Source organism: Eleutherodactylus coqui, chromosome 1, assembly GCF_035609145.1.
Source record: "Eleutherodactylus coqui strain aEleCoq1 chromosome 1, aEleCoq1.hap1, whole genome shotgun sequence".
NCBI lineage: Eukaryota > Metazoa > Chordata > Amphibia > Anura > Eleutherodactylidae > Eleutherodactylus > Eleutherodactylus coqui.
In genome coordinates, this window is record NC_089837.1 from 33,707,932 (window position 1) to 33,720,765 (window position 12,834).

A 12,834-nucleotide genomic window follows, 5' to 3' on the forward strand; every position below is an offset into this window, starting at 1 on the left:
CAAAGAAGAGACCCGCCCCGGCAGGGGACCTGGACGGCCGGATATGCCGGTTGGCCAGAGCCTCCGAGACATAGGACTTGAGGGCTTCATGCTCACGGCCTGACAAATTGAAAATGGCTCCCTTAGGGATGGGGCTGTCGGGAATCAGATCAATACCACAGTCCCACTCCCTATGAGGAGGCAGAGCCTTAGACAGTTTTTTGGAGAATACATCCTGAAAGTCTGACAAATACTCCGGAATGAGCACCGTATCTGCGGAGCACACAGCTATGGTAGACAGGTGGTCATGACAGGATGATCCCCAATGAGTCAATTCCCGGGTGGACCAATCAAATTGGGGATTGTGCAGTGCCAACCAGGGCATACCAAGCACCACATCAACCGACATTTTCTCCATAACCAGGAAGGACAGTTCTTCCGAGTGGAGGATCCCCACCGTGAACTGTAATCTTGGGGTCCTCCATCGTACCAGGCCTGTAGAGAGGGGGGTAGCATCAATACTGGTAAAATGAATTGGCGTCTTCAGCGCCACAAATTCCGCCATCAGAGTACGGACAAAACACAGACTTATCAAGTTGGCGGCTGCTCCAGAATCAATAAACGCCCGCCCTGATCGGGAAAAATCCCGGAATTTAACATGACACGGTACCAAAAGTTTAGGAAGTACCTGAAGTCCTAGGCGATCCTCCCTGCAATCGCCTAGGACTCGGAGTTTTCCGCCGGTTCCGGCTGCGAGCGTTGAGCCCTCAGTGGGCAGGTTATCACCCGGTGTCCAGCTTTCCCGCAGTAGAGGCAGAGACGGTGCAACAAACGGATCCGGCGTCGCTCTTTGGGGTCCAGCGGATCCACCTCCATCGGCTCGGACACAGGGACTGGTAAGGAGGAAGAGGGACCGGGATAACCGACCTCCCTGACTCTACGGGTTTGCCTGTCCTGCTTCCTAGACCTGAGCCTCCTGTCTGCCTTCACTGCTAGCTCCATAGCCTCCCTTAAGGACCCGGGAACGGGATGGGAAATTAACAGGTCTTTAACTGCGTCCGAGAGGCCCTGCAGAAAAACGTCTTTCAGCGCGCTATCGTTCCATGCCGTATCCCCCGCATAGCGTCTGAAGTTGGAGCAATAATCCTCCACACAAGCCGACCCCTGCCGCAGCGCCAACAACCGCGAAACCGCCAACCCCACTCGGTCCGGTTCATCGAAGATACCCCCGAGTTCCTGAAAAAAGGAGTCCACAGACTGCAGGCAGGGGGAACCCTCGGGGATGGAAAAGGCCCATGTCTGGGCAGAGCCCCGCAGCAGGGACATTATCAGCCCGACCCTCTGAGCCTCTGACCCGGAAGAACGGGGACGCATCCGAAAAAACAGGCGGCACGCCTGTCGGAAAACAAAAAACTTGTTCCTCTCCCCAGAAAACGCCTCGGGAAGAGGGCACTTGGGTTCGGGGCTGGTTGCGGCGTCCGATCCCTGCAACACCCCCCGCTGCTCCTGGGCCACCATGCGGGCAGATAAATCCTGGATCACAGGCACCAGGGCCTGCAGCTGGTTTGTGAGGGAACTGATCGCCTCCATGACAAACGGTTTTTAAGGGCCAGTTATTATGTTACGGCACTCTGCCCCCCAGAGCGCCAGGTGGGGTGCCCTGATCTTCCCGCACCCCACTGTCCCTGCCTACTTGCCTCGGTCCTGGCTAACCCCAGGCGGACAACTGGGCGGCGGTCCCTGCGCTGGCTAGGGACCTGGCGACTACCTAGATGGAACTACTAACAGGGGACAGAGTGCCGACAGAAGAGGCAGGTGGAACAAACCAACAAAACTTACAAGCAGAGTAAGTCTGGAGATGGAGCTCACAGGTAAACAGACAGGCTACTGACGAGCAACTAGCACAGACTGGGACAGACCTGACTAGAGGCTAGCAGAACCAATAACTGGCAGTGAGCTCAGGTCACTGCCAGTCTTTTAACTAGAAGCCTCCGCCCAGGGGCGGAGAGTGGGAGAAGCCGACTCCCACTGTTGCATAAGGAAGGTGGAGGAGAGCGGGCGGCACCCTACGGGCGGACACGCCCACGCCGCTGCACGCTGGCTGCTCCACGCCGCTGCACGCTGGCTGCTCCACGCCGCCGGGAGAGCCCCGACAGCAGAGCTCTGGGACGCCGGAGCCGACATCGGAGCGCCGCGCGCCGGCCGTGGGAACCAGCGCCGCCCTGCATGGTAACAATTACTTTGTGGGGCTACAGAGGGGGCACTATGGGACAGTAAAGAGAATGGCACTGGGGGTAGCAGCAGAATGAGGAAGAGTGCAGAGACAAATAATTATGGCTAAAAGAATTCTTCATGGCGGTCTGCCAGATAGAGAAAAAAAGACAAAAAATAGACATCAGCAATCAGAGAAGGCGTCACCTGTAATCAGTATCACTGTGTAGGGCTGCTATTAAATGTGACTGTATAGTTTAGAGGTATACTAGAGCTGAGCTGCTGTGTCGGAGCCCATCGCATTCTAAAAGTTGTTTATAGATATACTGTCTCCTATATATATCATTTTTTAGGGTGGGGGGGGGGGGGGGGGGGCAGGCGCAATTGTGACTCTTGCTATCCAGCCCACCGCTAATCCACCGCCACTTAGTTGTGGCTATTCATGACATCGTCGGGGGATGCAATTTCTCAGAAATTGATACAAATTGTTTGAGTTGTACTTGGAGGGGTCTGTAATTGCTCATAAAAAGAATTCGGGCTGAGCGTTACGGCGGAGATAAATACTTCCATCCTCTTACTCCGCGAGTGCCTCCGGCTCAAGTACAAGATGACAGCAAGAAAACCAGATACGTCATGATTGCAGAGAACGATGTAATGAGGGGAGTCTGGGAATTCTGGATGTAAGAGTGTCCTCCAACATTCTGCACAGTCCTCCAGCGAGAGGATATTTGGGCGGCGCTATCAGAGCTCCATACTTGTGTTTTTCAGGTTATTTATGGATCTGTTCATAAAACACTCCAAAAAGTTTACTCAAAGAGGAGAATTAGAAGATTAAAGGGGTTTTCTGGGACTAAAAAAAACAAATTAGCCACTGGGAACGGTGGTAGGAGGGCATATGCATGTAGAACAGCGGCCGCAGCGCACATCAGAGAGCACATGGGCTCCAGTCATGTGTGGGCTGGTCGGCATGGACAGTGCGCACTGCATGTCCCATTCTTGTCTTTTTTCGGACATGTTTTTCATAAAAACCATTGATCCGTGTGCAAAACCGCCAGTGTATATAGTTTCAAAGGCAATAACGGATCCATATGCTATTCGCGGAATAGACGGACAGCACGAAAATTCACCAGTCTGAATGAGGCCTAACAGAAATAAGTCATGCTCAGCTCCTTAAATGAGCCCATTTTCAGTACGGGCGCCCCAGTCTGCCCTGCTCTGATCCCGGAAGTAGCCGCAGCGCCATTCATTATGCAGGTGACTGCTCAGCCAATTACAGGCGTTAGGGGTGATTGTACCATGTAAGGCATTTGACTGTTGAAGCCTGTGATTGGTTGAATGATCATGGGCACAATGAATGACACATGACTGCTGCAGTTTCTTCCGGAATTGGAGTCGCGACTCCTATACTGAAAGGGGAGACACTTAAGGAGGTAAGTATACAATGTTTTCTTATTTTACGCCATTTCCTGCCCCAAATATTTTTTTCAGTCACTCAATATCCTTTTTTTGGTGGCCATTCCCATATCGCACATATAATAAGCAGTGAATAGAACCCATTAATTTCAAAGGGTTCTTTCACACTTGCGTATGCTTTTCATGTGATGTTCAAAAAATACGTAGCATTTTCCATTTTGGCGCCTTGCAATGGGCCATTGAAGTGAACGGCCTGCGCAAATACACAGGAGACCTGCATATTCAATGTGTATTTGCTCAGCAAATCAATGGGATATTCTGCATTCTTTTTTGCATGTGCAAATACTCAGTGTATGTACATGGACAAAAAAACAGCCGGAGCGGGCGACATACAGATGTGATTGTCGGTCATATTTACGCATACTCCCATGTGAGCGAGCCCTAAGCTTGGGCTGCCCCCAACAGAAATTGGTTATGTGGCCACGAAGGAAGTGCTAGCTGATTACAGCCATAGGCTCACTCACACGGGCGGTGAGCCCCATGGTTGGCACTGCTTGTTGCACACATTTTTCACGTGCGTAATATGTAATGCTAATAGCCCATTGATTTCTATTGGGCCATGCACATAAAAACGTACCATGTCCTATTTTGGTGTGTAATACGCATTTATATAGACTATGGGTGATTTTATCTACTCAGCGATACTGTTGCAGCAGTGCTAAGATCGCTGCCGGATTGACTAAGTCCAGTGCGGGTTTTAGACATGTTTCTGCACCTTCTAGCTCAGTAGGTTTGACACAATGTAGTCATATCTGTGGGTATTTAGCCGGGTATTTACCTGGGCTGATACTGAGCTAAGGTGCTGTGAATTACCAGTTGATCGCTGTCTGAGCTGGTAGTAAGTGGCTCCCGTGGACAGCGTGGTCTCCACTGTGACATGAACAGAAGACGGCTCCATGTGTTGCAGCTTCACCACCAGGTAAGTGTGGCGTTTCATTTGAGTTTCCTTTTGGGGTATGCCTTGTCCTTTATTTTGTTGGCCAAGTAGGGTTACTTAAGGTCCCAGGAACAAGTGCAGGCCCGCATCTATCGAAGCGATCAGTCTGCCGTGCTAGGCAGGGCCCTCTCCCTCATTGTCACGTAATTAAGGAAAGACTTCCCGTTTATTTTGCATTGTTTATTTCAGTTGCTGCACTTTGGGCTATTATTGAGCATAATTGCAGGTGCTGGTGCAGCACGTCATTTGCAGATGTAACAGATACCAAGACAGACACTGGAATTATACCCAGGTACGTGTTTATGCCATTTGGGGGTGTTCTGTGGCCTGCACTTATATGAGTTTAGATGCCAAGCTCCAGCGGAGCAGTTTCCCATTGGCGCCTGCGGCACTATGCAGCCAAGCGGGTTATGATTCACTATGGTGAAATTCCGCCCATAGAGGTATGGCTGCAGCTTCTGAAGAGCCCACATGATAGCTAAGCACTCTTTTTCTATGGTGCCACCTCTCTGGGCAGAAGCTTGCGGCTCAGATATAGCACCGAGTGCTGCTCCCCGCCAGAGTTTACTTGACATAAGACAGCACCCAGTCCATATGTGCTCGCGTCGGTCTGCACTACAAGCCTCTTGGTGAAGTCTGGTGCCTGCAGAGCCGAAGAGTGGGACAGAGAAGCCAATGGGGCTGCAAAGGAACATTCACAATTTGTGGTCCAGTACACTATCTAAGGCAATTTTTCTTGGTCAGGTCAGTGAGAAGCTTGGTTTTGGGGGTAGGCCATGGCAGGATGGCATCCACCTTCTCGGGCTCTGGCTTTAGCATTCCCCCTCCTACTCGGTGCCCTAGGTACTGCATCTTGTGCATGCCAATCTGGCACTTTCTAGGCTTCATGGTCAGCCCTGGATCTGCCTGAGCACCCCTGCTAGGTGATCTAAGTGTTCCTCTTAAGTGGGACTGAAGATTCCAATATCATCCAAGTATACAATCGTACACTCTCCAAGCCCCTCAAGCAGCTGATCCACCAAGCATTGAGTGATGAAAGCAGACCTCTCCTGTGCTTCTGTGGTCACGGGTATCTGCCCATACCCGTGACTCAGATCCATAATGGTAATGTACTAGGCCCTGGCCAGCTTGTCCAATAACTCATCAATGCAGGGCATCAGATAAGCATTGGACACCGTGGTGGCGTTCGACCTCCTGTAGTCGACACAGAACTGGGTTGTTCGGTCCTTCTTTGGTACCAGGACTACAGGGGAGGCCCATGCACTCTGGGATTTCTGGATGATGCCCAGATGCAACATCTCCTCAATCTCCCAATTCATATTCACCTGCACCTCCAGGGAAACTCGGTAGGCAGGCTGCCTAACATGGGGTGGTTTCCAGTGTTCGTTCACATGGTGAATGGTCAAATGGGTCCTCCCTAGTTTACCAGTGAAGGTGGGTAGAAAGGGGAGCAGGAGCTCCTGCAGTTGGGACTTCTGGTCCCTAGAGAGATGCGGGTTGAAATCTGTGCCCTCAATGGATCCGCCTGCCTGAGCTGTGGCTAGCAGATCAACTTGGATCTCTGCTTCACCTCCTTCAGAAACGCTGCACGAGGGCAAGGCACATGCCCCCAGTTAATGATGAGCCTTCATCATATTTACATGGAAGACACTATGCTTCTTCCAAGCGTGACCAATAGTGAACACGTAGTTCACCTCATTAAGTCGCTGGTGTACGAGTTTTGTGCCTTTCCAAGCAGCCTGGAGCTTTTTTTTAGGTTAGTGTGACTAAGACCCACACCTTCTGGCCCACCTCCTAAGCTCTTTCTCTAGCGTTCCAATTGTACCACTGTTTTTGGCTGGCTTGGGCCTGCTCCATGTTCTCGTACACCAGCTGGGTTAAGAAATGCATTTTGTCACAGAGCTGCGTGACATAGTCAATGACTGACACTTCAGAGGTGACCAGTTCTCCTTCCCAGGATTCTCTTACCAGAGCCAGGGGTCCCTGTACCCACCTTCCATACAAGAGCTCAAAGGGGGAGAACCCTGTTGAGGCCTGAGGTACCTCTCTGTTAGCAAATAGCAGGCTTAGGAGATATTGTTGGGACTCAATCAACATCTTGAGCATTTGTTTCAGGGTGCCATTGAACTACCGTAGTCACACAGACCATTAGGCTGTGGTTCATGCGGGATGGCTACCAGATATTGCACCTGCATCTTCTTACAGAGGCACTGCATTAGGCTGGGCATAAACTGGGGCCCCTGATCGATAAGCATCACCCTGGGAAATCCTACACGAGAGAATATGGCTTTCAGGGTGTCTTCCACCTTCTCAGTCCACATGGAAGACAGGGCCATGGCCTCAAGGTACCGCATGGCATAGTCAACTATAGTCAGGATGTAGAGTTTCTCAGAGCTGTTGGGAATAGCCAGAGGCTCAATGACGTCCACATCAACACTTTGGAAAGGCTCCCCAATAATTGGCAAAGAAACCGAGGAGGCCTTTGGGGTGGGCCACAATTTCCTTATCCTTTGTAACGTCATACATAACCGGCCACGGTTGGCTATGTCAGTCCCCATCTTAGGCCAGTAGAAGTGGTGGGCTAGCCGGTCTTTGGTTATAGCAACCCCCGAGTGTCAGCGGAATGTCATGGGAGACTCGGAGCAACTCTCCCTAAACTACAAGTTGTGTTTCTCTCAGCCAGTCCTGCTGGGGTTTACATAGGATGGTTTCCCCCCGTATAGCCTCCCTTGGTCCCAGAAGACACTCTCCTTGTCAGACTTGGAGGAAGTCTTCATCCCTTAATGCCCCCAGGCTGTCATCTGTATGTACAGCAGCCTGAAATTGCTGGCTAGATGCAGCCAGAAGGAATCTTAAGGCTAGGTCCCTGCTGGGATTTTCCAGGGCAGGGTCTGGGCTATCATCAGTACCACTTGCCCCCCTAGATGAGGGGGGAAAGTGTCCGGAAGGCATAGGGGTCCCTGCGTTCTGGGCCCTCTGGCTGTGAGCAACAGCAAGTATGCCAGCTGGATTCTGGGGAGATACCACCTTTCCCCATTCAGTCGGGCCTACTTCTGGTTCAGTGTTGCTTACCAGTCGGACTTCACCTGTCGCATCACACCATGCAATGGTATATACAGGCTCTGGTACAGCTCACATTGCTACCATATCTTGCACCACTGTCCATACTTCTTACCAGAGGTATAGGGGGATCCTCAGTGACATCACATATGGGTGTGACATCACTGAGTTTTGCTGTGTCACAGGATACCTCAACATCATAACGCTGCACCAGTTCAGTGAGCTCAAGAGTAGCGCACACTACATTCTTGTTATTCTCATTACACCCCTCTAGAGCATCACTGACCTCTGCAGGGTCTCCCCGCACCCCAATCCAAGTAGACCCAGGCTATGGGCATAATGGGGATGTCACCCCCACTCCTTTAATGATCTGAGTTTTCCTAGGGATGATATCTTTGGGGAAAATGAGTTCAGGGCGGATGAGAGTCATGCAGCCCCACAATCATAGTCTTTCCCACAGTGACTGTTTGCAGGTTGTCCATGTCCTTTCTACCATCCCAAGCTACTAGTAGAATACCTGCGGTAGGCCCAAGGGGCTTGAAGAAGGGAGCCTTCTTCCTGTCAGGGCAGGTGATGCTGACATGGGCCACTATGGGTATCCATACTTGGCCTAGAGGTGGGAGAGGAAGCAGACCCTCCTGAGGATCTAGGGACAAGGTGGAGGGTTTGGTCAGCTTACCCCCTCTCCAGCTCATTCTGGATTTCCGCAGATTCGCATGTGATGCTACAAAATCACACGACCTTGTAGCATCTGCTACTGTCAAAGTTGCATCGCATCGCATGCAAACCGTGCGATGCGATGCAACAGAGAGGAAGGCTCCATAGGGAAACATGGGCTACAAAACCTCGCGTGTCGCGGGCATATCGCCGGACCCGCGAGGGTTGTGTGTCGTTTTGTAGCATGCTACAAAACATCTCATGTGTGAAGGAACCAATAGGAAACCATGGGCTTCTCATACATGCGATTTGTAGCATCGTAGCAAAGCTACAAAATCGTGTGACTTTGTCGCCCGTGTGAAGGAGGCCTTTATCTTCTGCAGCCTCTCTTGGTTAAGCTGTTTCTAAAGTGAATTCTTTGTGCCCGAGAACATTATAGAGAACAATTTTTTCCGCGCCAAGAAAAGACCAAGCGATGGAAATATCACAAGAAGGGAGAAGAAGGAAGCGGCAGCAAAAGACAAAGGAGACTGAGGATAAATAGTCTCCATAGGAGAAAAACACCAGGAAGATGGAAGACAATCAGCGGACATGAATAATCTAACCATGGCGAGAATGGCGCAGCGTCTGTCTCACCCAACATTGTTTATTACGTATACACTATATCAAGCCGCAGGTGACAAGAGTAACATTTATAGTGAAAAGGGCACGAAGAGGCAAAACCATTAATAAGAAAACAAAACATTGCAGAAAACCAAGGGTCCGCGTCTTCAGGATGTAATCCGACTCACAGAAGGGCGTCCGGAAATAGGAATAAAGTGCGCAGACGAACGTCAAAGACAACGAAGAATAACGTAACAGCTTTATCAAATGTGTATACTGAGATAATGCAAAAGGGTTTATTTCTATAGAGTTGTTTGGTCGGGATAGATAAATGAGACAGAGATAGAGAGAGAGAAAGAAATAGATGAGATATATATATAGAGAGAGAAATAAATAGATATGAGACAGATAGATAGAGAAATAGATGATTAATATATATATATATATTAGAGAGAGAGAGAGACAGAAATTGATGATTATATATATATAGAGAGAGAGAGAGATATAGAGATATATATATATATACACTACCGTTCAAAAGTTTGGGGTCACCCAAACAATTTTGTGTTTTCCATGAAAAGTCACACTTATTCACCACCATGCGTTGTGAAATGAATAGAAAATAGAGCCAAGACATTGACAAGGTTAGAAATAATGATTTGTATTTGAAATAACATTGTTTTTACATCAAACTTTGCTTTCGTCAAAGAATCCTCCTTTTGCAGCAATTACAGCATTGCACACCTTTGACATTCTAGCTGTTAATTTGTTGAGGTAAGCTTGTGAAATTGCACCCCACGCTTCTAGAAGCATCTCCCACAAGTTGGATTGGTTGGATGGGCACTTCTGGCGTACCATACGGTCAAGCTGCTCCCACAACAGCTCAATGGGGTTCAGATCTGGTGACTGCGCTGGCCACTCCATTACCGATAGAATACCAGCTGCCTGCTTCTGCTGTAAATAGTTCTTGCACAATTTGGAGGTGTGTTTAGGGTCATTGTCCTGTTGTAGGATGAAATTGGTTCCAATCAAGCGCTGTCCACTGGGTATGGCATGGCGTTGCAAAATGGAGTGATAGCCTTCCTTATTCAGAATCCCTTTTACCCTGTACAAATCTCCCACCTTACCAGCACCAAAGCAACCCCAGACCATCACATTACCTCCACCATGCTTAACAGATGGCGTCAGGCATTCTTCCAGCATCTTTTCATTTGTTCTGCGTCTCACAAACGTTCTTCTTTGTGATCCAAACACCTCAAACTTGGATTCATCCGTCCACAACACTTTTTTCCAGTCTTCCTCTGTCCAATGTCTGTGTTCTTTTGCCCATCTTAATCTTTTTCTTTTATTGGCCAGTCTCAGATATGGCTTTTTCTTTGCCACTCTGCCCTGAAGCCCAAAATCCCACAGCTGCCTCTTCACTGTAGATGTTGACACTGGTGTTTTGCGGGTACTATTTAATGAAGATGCCAGTTGGGTACCTGTGAGGCGTCTGTTTCTCAAACTAGAGACTCTAATGTGCTTATCTTCTTGCTTAGTTGTGCAACGCGGCCTCCCACTTCTTTTTCTACTCTGGTTAGAGCCTGTTTGTGCTGTCCTCTGAAGGGAGTAGTACACACCGTTGTAGGAAATCTTCAATTTCTTAGCAATTTCTCGCATGGAATAGCCTTCATTTCTAAGAACAAGAATAGACTGTCGAGTTTCAGATGAAAGTTCTCTTTTTCTGGCCATTTTGAGCGTTTAATTGACCCCACAAATGTGATGCTCCAGAAACTCAATCTGCTCACAGAAAGGTCAGTTTTGTAGCTTCTGTAACGAGCTAGACTGTTTTCAGATGTGTGAACATGATTGCACAAGGGTTTTCTAATCATCAATTAGCCTTCTGAGCCAATGAGCAAACACATTGTACCATTAGAACACTGGAGTGATAGTTGCTGGAAATGGGCCTCTATTCACCTTTGTAGATTTTGCACAAAAAACCAGGCATTTGCAGCTAGAATAGTCATTTACCACATTAGCAATGTATAGAGTGCATTTGTTTAAAGTTAGGACTAGTTTAAAGTTATCTTCATTGAAAAGTACAGTGCTTTTCCTTCAAAATTAAGGACATTTTAATGTGACCCCAAACTTTTGAACGGTAGTGTATATATATATATATATATATATATATATATATATATATAGAGAGAGAGAGAGAGAGAGAGAGAGAGAGAGAGAGAGAGAGAGAGAGAGAGAGAGAGAGAGAGAGAGAGAAATAAATAGATATGAGACAGATAGATAGATAAGTGATCGGTAGATAGATAGAGATAGATATAGAAGATAGATTAGATAGATACATAGATAAATGATCGGTAGATAGATGGATGATCGATACATAAATAGGAGTAAGGTATGAGAGAAAGATAGATAGATGGATAGATAGAGATAAGATAGATGGATATTAGATAGATAGATGTGAGACAGATTGATACGTAGATAGATAAATAGATATGTAGATAGATAAATGAGATAGATAGATAGAAAGATATGAGAGAGAGAGATAGATAGGTGATAGATATGAAAGATAGATATGAGATACATAGATAGAAAGATATAAGAGAGATAGGTAATAGATAGATGTGAGATAGATATGAGATAGATAGATAGATATGATAGATATGAGATAGATAGATGGATGGATAGATAGATAAATAGATATGTAGATAGATAAATGAGATAGATAGATAGAAAGATATGAGAGAGAGAGATAGATAGGTGATAGATATGAAAGATAGATATGAGATAGATAGATAGAAAGATATAAGAGAGATAGGTAATAGATAGATGTGAGATAGATATGAGATAGATAGATATGAGATAGATAGATGGATGGATAGATAGATATGAGGTAGATAGATATGTGATAGATATGAGATAGATAGATATGTGATAGATATGAGATAGATAGAGATGCGATAGATAGAAATGAGGTAGATAGATATGCGATAGATATGAGATAGATGGATGGATAGATAGATATGAGGTCGATAGATAGATATGAGATAGATAGATATGAGATAGATAGATATGCGATAGATAGATATGAGATAGATAGATATGAGATAGATATGAGATAGATATGAGGTAGATAGATATGCGATAGATGGATAAATAGATAGATATGAGATAGATAGATATGTGATAGATATGAGCTAGATACATATGTGATAGATATGAGATAGATAATAATAATAATAATCTTTATTTGTATAGCGCCAACATATTCCGCAGCGCTTCGATAGATAGATATGAGGTAGATAGATATGCAATAGATATGAGATAGATATGCGATAGATATGAGATAGATAGATATTGAGATAGATATGAGGTAGATAGATATGCGATAGATAGATAGATATGAGGCAGATAGATAGATATGAGATAGATAATAATATAATAATCTTTATTTGTATAGCGCCAACATATTCCGCAGCGCTTAGATAGATAGATATGAGGTAGATAGATATGCGATAGATATGAGATAGACAGATATGCGATAGATGAGATAGATAGATAGATATTGAGATAGATAGATAGATGAGGTAGATAGATATGCGATAGATAGATAGATAGATATGAGGTAGATAGATATGCAATAGATAAATAGATAGATATGAGATAGATAGATATATAGATATGAGATAGATAGATATGAGGTAGATAGACAGGATATAAATATATAGATATGAGATAGATATGAGGTAGATAGATATGCGATAGATAGCTAGAAAGATAGATAGATATATAGATATGAGATAGATAGATATGAGATAGATATGAGGTAGATAGATAGATAGATAGGAGATAGATATATAGATATGAGATAGATATGAGGTAGATAGATATGTGATAGATATGCGATAGATAGATATGCG